The 12,847-nt window shown below is 45.6% G+C and overlaps 1 protein-coding gene across 4 annotated transcripts in view; it reads right to left on the bottom strand.

Annotated features, from left to right (window-relative positions):
• GNG12 (G protein subunit gamma 12) overlaps window positions 1-12,847 on the bottom strand; it is a 136,559-nt gene that overhangs the window by 23,544 nt on the left and 100,168 nt on the right. Inside the window, exon 1 of one of the 4 annotated variants that reach the window (XM_061121648.1) lies at window positions 2,718-2,856. The exons of the other annotated variants lie outside the window; for them this stretch is intronic. The gene's annotated coding sequence lies outside the window, so the exon portion shown is untranslated. Of the gene's footprint in view, window positions 1-2,717; window positions 2,857-12,847 lie in introns of those variants that run through there. 4 annotated transcript variants of the gene reach the window in all.

Genomic DNA, 12,847 nt, shown 5'->3' with positions numbered 1-12,847 from the left:
AACAGAAGGGAGAATATATTCCTGGGGCTGGACACAGAACAGGAATTCAATAAATACTTTATCCAATAAAATTGACAAGGGATCTGTGGCTGTATTGTAGGTGAGTGATGATAAGGGCCTGAACTCAATGTATAAAAATAAAAAGTCAGAATTTCTGAGACAAATGGGAATCATGTCACATTAAAAAAAAATTCCTTCAGATAATACTTCCTAGATATGTTATCTCCGAATGAAGAGGCTAAGTCAGAGAAACTCACAGTATCAGGCCTGATTCTGTATCAGTTAGGAACCATAACAAACATCTCAAGTATAATATTTTACACAATTCCTTTTGTGTCCTGAGTTCAGCTCTATTTGACTTTCCGAAGTGATCACTAGTGTGTATACTTTCCTCTTTCCTGTAGTTATGAGTGAGGGTGACACAGAGGTTGGTTTTAGGCTACCTGGTACCATTGGTTTCAAAAGCAGCGAGCCTCTGGCCTCGCTGGCACTTTCCCCCTTGTATTGAGGGCAAACATAAGAAAGTACAATTCTGATGCTGCGAGCGCTGGAAAGAAGGAAATTCCTCCAGATGGCTCCATCGCGTGTGCGGGTCAGCTGCTTACAGTGGAGCAGAGCAGGCTGCTTCCCAAGGACGATTCATGTTATTGAGTGGCGCTGGGAGTCACACACACTTTCCAGCAAATATTAATACCAATACAATGACATTAGTGCCTTTTATTTACTCATGCATTTAACTGTAAAGTTAAACTTTTCTAACACTTAATGAGTCCAGGGAATAAACTCCTGAGACCGATCACAAGAAATCAGCATTTAGTGGTCTGGAACCAAATATGAGTTTCAGAAGGTTGAAGTAGATTCTATCAAAGTTTGTCCTTGGGGTATTTTCAGAAGCTCAGGAGATTCTTTGGAACAATTTTATGCATAATATAAGTAAAAATAAATGACACATGTTTACTTACATGTAGAAATTGTGAGGCTGATTTTAATAGACTGAGTAAATAAACACATCCAAGTCTTACAAACAGCCATTACCTGTCAGTGTCAACATTTATAAATGAGCAAAGCCAGTAATCCCATGGTTGTGGGATGTTCATGCCTTCGTTTATAAATGAAAATCATCCCCAGTTAAATTCTAGGGAAATATAGCTACGTGTCACATATCGAAGCTGCTGTATGTTTGTTATGTCATTTCTGCCTTGACCTAGTGTTGAAATCTGATATTCTATTTCTAATGTGGTAGGTCTGGGGTAATCATAATGCCACCAAGATTGAAATTTATGAAATGCTTTCTCATATACCATCTATATCAGAGAGGGCCAACTAAATACTTAATTTTACTTTAATTTCTATTTATGAACTTGTGTGAACCTCTTGAATTTAACATGCAAATTTATTGTGAGTAATAAGTAATAGATTTTTGCAGATAACTGGAAAAGTATAAGAATCCTCTGCCTTGCAAAACTCCTATTTCTTAGTAGCCTAACGGCTGCTTCCCCTCTTACTATTAGTGTAACTTTCAGTTTTAATAATTCCATATACTTCTTAAATAGAGGAAAGTATTGGTCTTTCCTCTCTGAAATGCAACCCATTTAATGACATTTTCTTAGAAGTAGATTATACCTGCCCTTAAGAGGCAACGTGGAGTGAAGCACAGAAACCACAAAGGGTCTAGAAGTTGGGTTTCTAAACGGGTTTGCTTTCGGAATTACCTGGGCGGTTCTTTCAATGCACCCCTAACCTCCAGAATCAGAATTTCAGGATAAGTCCTGGGAAAAGTACATTCTGAAGAAGGTCTGGGTGATTTGCAGGTACGCTCGGGTGAAAGAGCCAAAGGGACTGGGACACATCAGGACTGCTCTGCACAACACCTGGGACTGCCTGATTTCTCTGCCAAGCTGGTGGCCTCGGGCATGTCACTTCCTCTCTCTAGGTCTCAGCTTCCTCATCCTTCACAAAGGACAACAATATACGTGCTCTGCACCTTTTCTCTGCTTCTCTCTGAGTGGTCTCTCTGTCCTGCTCTTCAGAACCACTCAGATCATTGGTTTAAGTGCTTAATATTTTTATGTTGTCATACTGATCAAGACACTGAATCTAGTATCCTGAGAGAATTATGCACATGGGAGGGGGCTGAAGTCAGCACAGGGCTGCTTCTGAAGCCCCAGCACTTCTCTAAGTGGGGGCCAGTCCAAATAGGGGAGGGTTGGGGAGGGAGCTTCCCTCACCAGGTGGGTTCTAAAGCAAGCAAGCATAGGGGAGAGAAAATACTGTTCATGGATGTTTTAAAATAAAGCCATGCTCACAAATACAGTAAGCTCTCTTTTACCCAGAATGTTCTGGGAAAGGCTAGCAGAGCGAACTGAAACTTCTGGTTGAGTTACCATGTGCAAAAGCACGCAGCTGCAAGTTTTCAGAGATAACAGCACAATAATACACTTAGGACCCTAAACACTACTGATGGTTAAGAAGGCACTTCCGTGGAATGCCATGACTCCAGATAAAGCTGAAGAACTCTTGGAATGAGTTCATTTTTTGGCATGGACACTGCTGGACTGTCCTGCCCTCCTGACTCTGACTCGGTCTCTGAGCCCTGGCCCTCCCCTGGGCATGTCTTTATGCCTCTGACTGTCCCGCTCTGTCTCCCGGGCTGACATCTTTCTGTCTCTGAGTCCTCCAAGCTCAGCTGTCCTTGAAGATTTTGCTGCTGTACTTACTTTTCCTCTCTCTGTCCTCCCTCATTCCATGTCCTTCCAAGGGCTTGCAGAAGACTCTTCTATCTGTGTCTGGTCCCGGAGCTGTGTGCAGGACCCCACATCCACACAGCTTGCCTGCTCCTTAAACTTGTTAGAAGTTGGGTTCCCCTTCCTCTCCCCAGTAGGGGGGCCCTTCTCTGGGCTTGGCTTCACAACTTCTCTGCTAATAAAGCAACCTTTACGGTTTGTTGTTATTCGGTCACTAAACCGTGTCCGACTCTCTGTGACACCGTGGACTGCAGCACGCCAGGCTTCCCTGTCCTTCACCATCTCCTGGAATTTGCTCAAATTCATGTCCATTGAGTTGGTGATGTTATCCAACCATCTCATCATCTGCCACCCCCTTCTCCATTTTTCTTTTTCTTTTTCTTAACTGCAGTTACTGGGACTCAAAACTTCAATTCTGTTTCTGAAACTAGCCCCCTGCTTCCTGACATTCAAAGGGGTGACCTGTCCTACAGGTTCTATTTTCCTATCTGCACCTTCTTCTATGGTGTCCCTATCGTCAGCCTCTGGATCAGGACCTTTCTTGATATGGGTTTGGAGATGACTAAAACCACTTTGCTTTTTTGGTTTCCCTGAGCTCTCCCCCAACAGCTGTCAACTTGTGAGACTGCTGGCCATGGACCAGCAATTCTAGATAATGGTAAAAGCTAATTAAACTGATAGGAGCACACCTGCTCTACTGGAGGGCGGCTGTGGATGAGGAGCTCAGAGCACGACTACTAACTCAAGTCTCCCTTCTCTCTGCTAGGCAGCAGCCCCTAAGGGGACTCTGCAGATTCCCAGGGCTCTTAGAAACAAAACACAACTTGAAACCACTGCTCTGAGCCATCAAAGATACCATAGCCAGATAAATCTTCCTAAAATTCTGCTCTAATCTTAGGATGCCCCTCAGAATCATCAACTGGATGGGGGAAATACAAAATATGGCACTATTCACTTGGGAAGAATATTTACATATTGCCATCCCAGTCCAAGGTGTGTACCTAACAGAACTGTGTACACATATCTACTAAAAGAATGCATTAGAATGTTCATAGCCGCCCCCAAATGGAAACTGCCCAAACGACCCAAGCAGGAGAACAACAACTCACTCAGAGGAATATTCCATAGCAAATGACCATGAACAAGCTTCAGATGCATGCAAAAACATGGATGAATCTCATAAATATAATGTTGAGTGAAAGAAACCTGTGTGTGTGTATACACATGTGTACATGCTCAGTTGAATCCCACTCTTTGTGACCTTTGGACTCTAGCCCTCCAGGCTCCTCTACCATGGGATTTTCCAGGCAAGAATACTGGAGTGGGTTGCCATTTGAAAGAAGCCAGACACAAAGAATAAAAAGAAGGACCTACCTTATGAGTTCACTAAGCACAAAAACAGGTGAAACTAATCTATGCTGTTAGATATCAGTCTAGTGGTCACTCCTAAAGGGGAAGGTGGCAAAGGGGACACAGGGGACTTTTCCAAGAGCTGGTTACTGTGTGTGGTTAACTTGAGAAAACAATAGTTATGATTTGGCTCAGTAGCTGTAAGATATTATAGTTCAAAAGAAAGTAAAAAAAAAAAAAGAAAAATCAATTGCTCCCAATTTAACTGCTGAAGTAAATGCATTTTCATTGTGGCCCTGAAACCCTTCACAGTATGGATGTAATCTACCTTTCCAGTCTTCAACGAGTTTTTTGCTTTGGGGAATCTTATACCCCCAAAGGTCCAAATGCCTCCTGTGAAACAGTGGGTATTTACATTTTTCAGGGAGAAGGTCCATAGCATTAATCAAAGGGGACCCACCACCCAAAAGAGGTGGAGAAAAATCACCTAACTTGCAGCCCTTCGAATGGTCCCTGGACTTGAACTCTGACTTCCTTGACCCCCTTTGAGATGTCACCCCTGTTTTCAGGTTCTGTCGGGTTACTTCTACCACCAAGTCTCTACTGATCCTCCAATCAAAAGCTACCCCCAACCCTCCCTCTCACAGCTGTTTATCGGGGGGTAGGCTAGCTGTTTATTGGGGAGCTGCTCTGATGCTTTGGGAAGTGTTGAGCATGTACAAATAAACAAACTCTCAAGGAGCTTTCCATCCAGCAGAGGGAAAACTAGTGCGTCCACAAATAACCTAAAGCAGAAAAGCTGCATCAGGAGAGACAGAGAGGTCAGCCAAAAGGGAGTTCAGAAGAGGGAGTGATTCCTTCTGGCTAGGGGAAATCTGGGCAGGCTTCAAGGGGGAGGTGGCACCGTACTGCAGGCGTGGGAGCTGGGAGCATAGGGCATTCCAAACCGAAGGGCAAAGGCTATGAAAGCCCTGGTGCTGTGCAGGGAAAGGCAGGGAGCAGTTAGGTTCACCAGAGCAAAGACGCCACGAAGAAGAGCTAGAAGGGGTGTGGGAGAGAGTCAAAGGGTAGGCTGCCAGGCTCCGGAGTTGGGATTTCATGCTGGAGGCAACTGAGAACCACCGAAAAATTTTAAGCAGGGAATGATATGATCAGATAGGTCTCTCCTGGGTCTGTCAGATGAAGAGTTGTTCCTCTTTTGAGGGTCTGAAACACGTCGTTGCACCTTTTGGGCACTGAACTGCCTCTGGTTTTGTAATGGGGTTATCTGTGTGCTTATCTCTTGGTGCATCCCACCCCCTCTGAACTTAAGCCAGTGAAAGACAGACACGGTTTTAGTGCTGGTGTGCTGTCTTACGCATGGTGGCCCTCAATAAATATTTACTTAACAAATGAAGGTGCAACATCGCTTTAGTTTCTGAGTGAATGAGGAAAGAGAGTGGGCAGGTGAGGCAGAAAAAGCCCACAGGGCGTAGCATAAATGAGCTGGACAAGTTCAGGTGCGCCATTCAACCGGACAATCTGATATCTCTACCCAGATGTTCATCACATTGAATGACTGACATCTGGAGGGAAAACCAGTAAACCCTACAGGAAGTATCTGTGAGGAGTGGACTTCCACTCCAGGTCATTCTTCAACAGATGCTGACAACCAGTTACAGCTACTTCACAATAAGGGACTGTTGCATGAGAAGGGTTCGGTTAAATGCTTAGAACGTGGCGTCTGAGAGTCCAGCCTCACTTTGGGCCCTGTTCCCTGACTTCTGGTGGGATCTGGGAAGGTGGGAAAAAGAGACAGATCATTCTGTGAGCAAACTCCAAGAGATGGTGAAGGACAGGGAAGCCTGGTGTGCTGCGGTCCATGGGGTCGCAGAGTTGGACACAACTGAGTGCTTGAACAATAACAGCAAATTCAACCTCTCAGGCCCTCATGTTTCTTATCTACAAAGGGGATTCCTAGGACTGCAAGTACTTTGAATGCTGCAAAGGAAGGGGCTCTGCTTTCAAATCAATGCAGAAAGTGAACGCTGTGTTGGGAGAGAAATCAGTTCAGGCACTGAGCACCAGTACCCTGCCCCACCCCCGCTTCCCAGCACAGCCCTGCTACTACTAATATCCAAGGGCCAGTTTTTCTTTGAAATAGCCACCTTAAAAAAAAAAAAAAAAAAAGCCACCTTTTACCTTTTGAAGCTCTTTCATGTCTATTATCACACCTCCAACTACCCTGTAATTAAATTACTTTGTAAGTCTAGCATCTGAGAAAACTAAGGCAAAAGGAAATTTGATTTGTCCAAGACCCCTCAGAATTGGGAAAGGACCCCAGTTCCTGAATTTGAGACAAGGCTCTCCCTACTCCGTCTCACACTCTCGAATCTCTTCCCCGCCCCGGGCAGGGCTCCAAGCTTTGGGGCAGGAGCTTTCTCAGGGAAGGAGGACTCTGCAGAGGTGACCCAGTGATAACAACTGCCCTCCTGGCAGTCAGGGCCCACTTGTGTTTGAGCTTGGGGAGGCCCCTATGCTCATGCTTTCTCATGGCCAAGGGCAGTACAGGGGGAGCTGAATCCCCGAGGACCCCGGCAGCTTGGGTGGCTTACCGGAGGGAAGGCGTGGGAAAGGAAAAGCAAAACTTAGCGCCACTTGTAACTGCACAGGCTCCAAAGCCACCCACTGCATAGCTGAGCCGAGCCGGCGCTGTGCTGACTGGGACTGGAACTGGCCCATTTTCTGGTCTGGCCTGAGTTCCCTTCCTTCTCACTGCAAAGCCTCCCAGCCCAGGCTGACAACACCCATTATTAACCACTACTATTTAGTCTAGCCCTATTTTTGGAGCTAGCTAGGGGTGTTTCCCTTTTATTATTTTCTTCTTCTTTTAATAACAAAAGAAATATGTTGAAAAATTCAACCTATATGTATGTGAGTAGGATAAAAAGTTAAAATTCTTTCCTTCTAATTTTACTCCAAAAAGGTAACTACTGTCCCTAGTCTGTTTCCTTCCTTGCACACCTTCTCCTGGCCCTTCCTAACATAACCATCACACACATATATATAGATTTTCAAACAAATGGAATTATATTTATATATAGTTCTGCAAATTTCACTTTTTACTCAATAATAACTATATCATGGATAACCAGCCTTGCTCATACAGAGGACTGGTGCATTTTGCTAATCTGAATTTCTCATTTTGAGGCATTTAAAATTTAGAGAAAAATCACCAGGGGCAACAGCAAGTCATTTAAAAAAATTAGCAAATTCCTGTAATTGCTCTACTTCTCCCCAATGGACTTTTCTCTGATCCTTCTCAGGGAGTCAATGCACAAGGAACTTTGGAATATGCAGGGAAGGGGAAGAGCAGAGAGCCGCCCCACCAAAACGCTATCTGGTTGCTGCAGGACTTCGCACGAGGTGGCTCAGGCTGGCTGGGTGCTGAGACACTAGCACCAGAATCCGAGCCTGCAGAATTGTAAGTCTTCTCATCAGCCCCTGGAGCCCCTTGGAGGAGCTGCTCTGGTGAGTGGCAGGTGACAGGAGGAGCAGCAAATGCAGTGAAAGTGCAATGCTTTCCAATCATCTTCCCCTTCTGGAAATCCAGGGGCCAATAGCATGCAAGGGCAGCTGCCTTGATGAAACCCAGGGAACTTGAGCTCCTTTCTCACCAGCATACTCTCTAGGCAGATTCTGCTGGGGCCAGCCACAAGCGTGTGGCTGACACCGATAGCTGTCCTCTGTCCCAGCAAGAGTGCATGCTAATCTTGACTCAAAGGGAGAGAGACCCAAGCCCAGCTCTGGGCTGCTATCAGGACCAACCAGATGGTGAAAGGCAGAATCTAGGGCAGCTAGAGAGAGTACTGAAGGCAAGAGGGAGGGTGTGCTTCCTCTGTTGTGTTTTCTAAACATCATGAAATAGCATTTTGGCTTTGGCCAGACCCCACAGGTAGCAAGTGTTTTGATTCATTCTTCTACATTTAGAATCAGTACTTCCTACTGATCCCCTAGGTCTTCTAGATGTATTGACTAATTTAGTCCTCACTATCACCCCGAGAGAGTGCTATTATATTTCCCCATTGTACAGATGGGAAAAGTGAGACAGAGGAAGCAGATATAGCTTACCCACACAGTAGCAGATATGGTACACACCCCCAGGTATTTTGGCTCCAAAGCCCACACACTCAATAACCTGGTTATATACTTTCATATACCAGGGTGGTGCATCTCAAAATGCGTTACCACTTAACAGGTATACAAGGAGATAAGGGTCCATTTCACATCTATTTTGAAAAGCCCTAGTTCAAACAAAGTAGACTGAGCAAGAGCAAGACTTCTTCCACGCAGGACTTCTCAGGGTCTTTCCACACGAAGACGCAGTTATGATCTGCAAGAGACATGTGGTTTACAGCATTTCCCCTAATTATTTGAACACAGTTACGTTTTCCTAGGAACATCTCATGAGATCAAAGTTCTGGTGACATACTTTCTGTAAATGCTGGCAAGGAACGTGATTAGGAACAGGGCTTCAGTTCTGGCGTTTGCCATTGAACTAACTTTGTGACTCTGGATATTGCTTAACCAGAGCTCAGTCCCCCTTATCTGCAAACTGGGAATGACAATAGACCCTCTACCTCATGGAGCTGTTGTGAGGGTTAAAGGTGTATCTGAAGTTTTGTAAAAGGGTGCCTGCCTCTGAGCATTCCGGTGCCTGCCACCGGAGCTATTCACTACTATAATGAATAATTTAAGAACAAGGGGATTATGAGAATTCCATGAAAAGGAGCAGAGAGTCCCTCAAATATTATAAATTCTCAGTTGACCTTCATAAGCAAAAGTTCCTGTCAGAAAAACACGAACAATTTTTACACAAAAGAAAATCCTAAAAAGCCATAGAGTGAAGAGAAACAAGGGAACATATTTGAATCCAAACAAAACAAAAATGAAACACCAAATGAAACCTCAGACAGAAAGTTTCTTTGGCAATGGGTTCTCTGATCCCCTCATAGACGCAGCAGATCAGGACATGGCCAATTTCCTGAGCACTAAACCAAGCTGTGTCCAGGGCCATCCTTCAGAGGGGCCAGAGCCAGGTGCCAGACCCCACTGCGCTGGGGGAGATGCACGCTGAATGCTAAGCTTTCCTTTTTCTTGGGTGGGGGGTGTAAATTCTCATAACTGAACTGAAAATGTCTTGGCATCAACAGGATGTCTTCCTGTTCCCGTCTCATGCGGTGACTCACGCCTCTGCCATTTCGCTTGCAGCCACTGTGGGAGAACTCTGCGGGGGAACCCTGACTCCACAAAAAGCACCCCCCGCCCCGCCCTGCCTCCTGGTCGTGGCTGCCAAACACGTGACAGTGGACAAAAACCAAGGCAACCTCTCACCCTCCAGACCCACCCCAAGCTGCAGGAGAAGACTGCTACTCCGCACGGCAAATGCTGAGGCGAGGGCACGCCCTCCGCCGCAGGGCCAGGGCACCTGGAGCCATGGCTCTCCGTGGGCCAGCTCGGCCCTGAACGCCGGCCCCGCTTCCTGTTGTGCAGCGACTGTGAAGGAGCCTGTGCTCAGGCCGGGGCCAGCTGCGCCGGGGGGCGGGGATGTGTGATTAATGGACCCGCCGGGGCAGCCTCTCGGTGGGACCTGCTGGGGCAGGCCACAGGCTCAGACTGTGATGATGCCAGCCCCGGGGCCGGGCCCCCACTGGGCACCTTCTCCTCCACCAGGGAAGCTGTCCAGGTGGTGTGGCTGGGCAACTTCCTGCAAATGCAGCCTGGAGGAAGTTGGGAACCAGGAACATCAGGAGACAGCGACTGAGTTGGGGGGCACAGTTAAAACCTGGGGGATTGGGACTGCCAGCTAAACTCACAATGGTCTCTTTGGGTTACTTCTAACAGACCTCAGTTTCCTCATGTGTAAGATGTGAGGGGTTCCTCTCTTTCCCCAGGGCCTCGCCTGTGCAGACATCAAATGGTGTGCTTTCTTATGTCTTCATTAGAAAGGAAATTCTCTCCCCATTTTGCAGATGTGTAAACTGAGGCCTGAAGGACTGCGTTAGCTTGGCCAACACGGTCTGTACGGGTAATTGAGTTGTGGAACCAGGATGTGAACTGAAAATTGTGGATGTTCAGATGTGTCTTGTCATGAAGGTTTCCATGGGCTTCTCAGCTTCCTTAAAATGATGTTTGCAACTCAAATCAAGTTTTAATTTTTCGACATGAGAATTACTTACTTGGTAAATTATCTCCTGCAAATTAAACATTTTACTTTCAGCGACCCTTCCTGGACTACTTATTCTTTCGCACTGCCAAAAGGAATGTGCTTAGGGAATTGTAAATGGATTTTGAAATTAGCTAAAGCAAAGTCTAATTATAATTCTCATATTAAACTACTTGCAAAATAAATCACTAAAATAATTCCATGGCCAAAAATAAATGAGTTCTGTTCTAAGACAATACCTCAATTACTGGTCTGAAGAAAGTTGGTGCTGAGAGTCAGAACAGAGTTTCAGGCTCAGGTTAAGGAGACCGAGGGGTCTATCCAGTCATTAGTTAGCTGTGTCACTTATGCAAGTCACCAATCCCACTCCCCTTCCCTTTCTGTATCAGTAAAACAAAGGGCTTGGATTAGATCCGAGTTTCCCACCCATTTCAAGACAAAGACTCCTTCTAAAGTACACTCACTCACTAAACTCTCTCCCTTGCAAAGACACTTGGATATTGGAGTTACTGTTGAGGAGAACACGTTGCTCTCTCTTATTTCACTAACTGCAACAGCTTTATATACTTGAACAAGAGTAGTGAATTGATGGTCAAGACATTATTTACTCAGTTTACTGTCACTGTGCGGTCCCTGAACACTCTCCTACCCTTGGCAATAAACCATCTACTTCCCTGACCATGCCCTCCCTCCACAATTTTGAACTTTTCCATTAAATGGCCTCAAAGATTCCTTTCAGTGCCAAGCTTTGATTCTATCATATGCTAATTACTTAAGAAACGACATACTTTCTATTTTTGGTCTGGAATAATAAGGCAAACTTTTAGTTAGTACTTTTGTTTTGCATGAAACCATATTCATCATGCAACGGTTTAATGGCCACAGATTAATTTATTCATCACACACATACTGAATGCTCGTGCTGGGCCCACTGAGGTCAATGAAACAGACACAGTCTCTGTCCTCACAGAGCTTTGGTCTCTGTCAAGTCTTACCCGTGATCCCGAGAGCTCCTTCTATTTATGGCCAGCTTCAACCTCTCCTGGACTTCTGCCTTCTAATATACACCTGCCTGCTTAACATTTGCACTCGGATATCTCTGACGCATCTCACACTTAACATGTATAAGGCGACGTCTAGATTTAGGTCCCCCCACCTGCCCAAACCCGTCCTTCCTTAGTGTTCGCTGCCTCTGAAATGGCAGTGTCATTCACCCAAATACTCAGGCCCCAAACACCCGGGACATCTTTGACTCCTTTCCTCTTCTCATACCCAGCAGTTACTCCCAGAGAAAGCTCTGCTGACTCCATCTACAGAAACACATCCTGAGCCCAGTGGCTTCTTCTTCACCTCCTTGCTCCCGGCATAGTCCAGCCCACTCTCATTACTCTCCTAGATGCCTGAGAGAGCTTTCCCAGTGTCCTGTCCTATTTCTTTTTTGCTGCCCTACAGTTTAAAATAATCAGCAGCTGGAGTGAAGCTTTCTAGATTTAATCTGATCACATTGTTCTTTTTGCTCAAAACCCTCTGGTGGTTTTCATCATTTCTGGAGTAATTCCAGATTTTAGTATGGTTTATGAGATCCTAGATCTGGCCCCTGGCCACTATTCCACTATTCTCTCCCAATCCTTAAGGTCTACTTGCTTTTTCATAAACATGTTAGATGGCTCCTGCCTCAGGGCCTTAACATTTGCTGTTCTCCTGGCCTGGAATGCTCTTTTCTTAGGTGTGTCCATGGGTAATGCTTTGCTTTATTTTTTTTTTTTTTGGTTTCTGCTCTCATCACCTTTTCAGAAAGGCATTCCTTGCTTGCCTGAAATAGCCACCGCCCTATCCTACCTGTCACTTTCTTTCCTTTTATCCCGTGCTTTGATTTTCTTCTGAACATGGGTCACTTCATGACATTGTAGACTATGTGTGTTTGGTCTGCTTTTGCCGCTAGAATCTGAGCTTCATGAGGACAAGTTCTGTCTTTTTCAATGCTGTCTGCCCAGCTCCTAGAACAGGGCCTGGTATGTACATACTGAATGAATGACTGAGTGATATAATATCGATACTCTAAGTACCATTACCTGTATCTTATGTGCTAGCTTCTGTTTTCACTTTATCTCCAGCCCTTGCACTAACCCTACCAAGTGTATAATATCATAACTATCCCATAGACAAGGAAATGTGCACAGAACGTGTACGGAGACTGTCTGCAGTCTCTCGGGCGCTGACTGGTGAGGCAGGGGTGGAGCCAGGATTTGGGTCTCACAAGTGAGATAAGAAGCCAAGAAATGGCAGCGTGTGTCTGGCTAACTCAGTGACTTTGTTGGGTGGGCCTGTGGCTGGTGAGTGGAGTCCTGATGTCCTGTGAGGAGGTCGTAGGAATTACTCTAGCAGCTCCTGAAGAAGTAGCAGGAACTCCTGAAATAGACTTGGTGGTGACTGTGGGTTGGGGAATTCTGAATCCCTGGCTGCCCTGTGGCTGGACCAGTATTAACCATCCTGCAAGTCCTGTCTCCCTTCAAGCTCCCACTCACATTGGTCTTTTTCTCCCTTATTA

This window comes from Dama dama, chromosome 20, assembly GCF_033118175.1.
Source record: "Dama dama isolate Ldn47 chromosome 20, ASM3311817v1, whole genome shotgun sequence".
In the NCBI taxonomy this organism is placed as follows: domain Eukaryota; kingdom Metazoa; phylum Chordata; class Mammalia; order Artiodactyla; family Cervidae; genus Dama; species Dama dama.
Note: the sequence above shows the minus strand (reverse complement) of the source record. Positions and strands in the feature narration are given on the sequence as shown.